Below are 2693 nucleotides of genomic sequence, written 5' to 3'. Positions count from 1 at the left end.
ACTTTTTCTCACTTGGTCCGCCTCCTTCTTCGTTGGTCAACTGGACCATTTTTGGTCAAAAACAGGCTTGATCCGCCGGACCAGACTCTGGTCCGGGTCGGATCAAGCTTCCTCAGCTTCTTCCCGTCGGTCTGGCGGACTAAAACAATTTTCCGGACTTGGTCCGGAGCTGACCAGTTCCTGGTCCGGCAGACCAAAACTGGGCAGATCACTCGTTCGCGTTTTTAAGGTTTTTGGTCCGACTTCGATCGCTCATATCTCCCTCATTTCTTATCCAAAACGTGCACCTTCATTTCTAAATGTTCATTGAGATGTTCTCTTTGATATCCAATCAATAGATTGTTTTAAAATTTTGCCTATATGTTGAAAAATGGTTCGTAACCTCTGTACGTCGCAAAATCGCGACTCTGCAATTTCCAGTTTTTTCTCAGTTTTCATTCGCTCATATCTCCTTCGTCTCTCAACCAAATTGAGTATCGTTTGTTTTTAAATTCACATTGAAATGTCATCTTTCAAGCTCAAGCAACCAATCATTGAGATATCACGATCACACGATGAAAACGAGAGTACACAAAAGTAACTCAAGCCACTCACCTTGTTCTTGAGCTTTGGTGAGCTTTGTCCGAGGTTTGGTGAGCTCCCTGTGGCTCCTCATGACGTGAGAAGCTCTAAGTCACGTCTGGGCATGCCCCTCTTGGTCTCTCCGAGATCCTTTCTCCCCCTTTCTTCTCTTTTCTATCCATTTTTCTCTCTTTCTCTTCTCTCCTCTGTTCTGTCTGAAACTCTAACCCACTCTACCAGATCGGCGGTGGGCTTATGAACTTGACACGTGCCAATATCCTAAAGCGAGTGGACTATAAGCGCTGGAATAGCACGTATTGGTGGGCTTGCCTCCCTCGATACGTTGAACACCCTTTGAATAACGCATTGTGAGCCTTTATTTAGTTTATGGGTCCGAATTGACGGAATGAGCCTTTGTAAGAACAGATGTAACGTTTAGCAATATTAACCAGACCACCAATTGAGCCCGAGTCCCGAAACCCGGCTCGGTCCAACCCGTAAAATATCGGACTTCAGGCCGAGGTTTCTTGATCCGAAAAAATCTGGCTTTCGGACCGGGCTCGAATCGGGTTTTGGACCCGAGTCGGATCACACCTGAAAGCCCGAAAATTTAAAAAGAAAAAAAATAAAAATTTACAAAGGAAAACCCGCGGACCAGTCCGGCCCGGCCCAACCTGAGCCTGGAGTGCATAGAGTCGGGTTTCAGATTTAATTATATAGGCACGAAAAAATCGTGCCGGTCCGGGCCCGAGTCCGAAACCTCTGAGCCGAGTGCGGGCTCGGGCCGGACCGGTCCGATTGACATCCCTAAACCAGACCACAGGCTATCACACACAAGTTACTCGGCAAAAATGATAATAATATTCAAAAGAATCCACAATTTCTTCCAAATCATTATATCGTTCAATTTTTTTTAGGGAGAATCCTCGTAAAATACCTGTACTTTTTCCTCGTCTCAATTTAATACCTGTACTTTTTTAATTATTGAATAATACATGTACAATTGATTTTTCTCCAAATAATACCTATACTTTAAATTATTGGCTAAAAAATACATACCGTTAAATAACTGCCACGTAGACAAACAAAAATCCTACGTGGCGGCAAAATTCTCATTATCTCTCCTAATCATCGCGTCATGTCATCGCCATATATATATACATATATACATATATTTATATATTGATATGTATGTATATATATCGCATGTATATATGCATATGCATATATATATATATATGTATGTATTTATATATGTATGTATTTATATATGTATGTGTTTATATGTATGTATGTATATGTATATATATGTATTGATATATATATATATGCGCTTATATATATGTATATGTATATGTGCATATATATGTGTGTATATATATATATATGTATATGTATATATATATGTATATGTATGTATTGATATATATATATATTTATATATGTGTGCATGTATTTATATGTATGTATATGTGTATATATATACATATATATGTGTGTATATATGTATATGTATGTATGTACATGTATATATATGTATTGATATATATATATATGTGTGTGTATGTATATATATATATGTATATTTATATATGTATTGATATATATGTGTGTGTATGTATATATATGTATATTTATATATGTATTGGTGTAAATATATGTGTGTGTTTTTATGTATGTATATATGTTTATGTATATATGTACTACACCGAAACCCATAACCAAGCATGTAACAGCCCGTGACCGCTACGAATTGTCGAAATTGCCCCCACACATCAATCCGATACCTTTCAGCGTGTTTTGTCCTCATTCGCACGCATACCGAGACACTTCCCAGTAGGTCACCCATCCTGAGATTGCTCCAGAGTCAGCACGCTTAACTTTGAAGTTCTCTCGGGATAGACAACCAAAAAGGTAGGTGCACCTTGTTGCTATGAGTAGCTCAACTAATTCTTTTATGTTATCTTAGACCGTATAGTCCGATACCTATACAGCCCTCGGATCTCGCTCATTACGGTGTGTTCGATTCATCCCTGTACCCCCTACCCAGATGCTCGTCAGGAGCCGCCCCTTGTTCGTGCCTCTGCACTGGCGATCACTCCCCGCCCTCCTACGGTATCTGGGTTGTCACA

Source organism: Tarenaya hassleriana, unplaced genomic scaffold (genome assembly GCF_000463585.1).
Source record: "Tarenaya hassleriana unplaced genomic scaffold, ASM46358v1 Cleome81, whole genome shotgun sequence".
Taxonomy (NCBI): domain Eukaryota; kingdom Viridiplantae; phylum Streptophyta; class Magnoliopsida; order Brassicales; family Cleomaceae; genus Tarenaya; species Tarenaya hassleriana.
Note: the sequence above shows the minus strand (reverse complement) of the source record.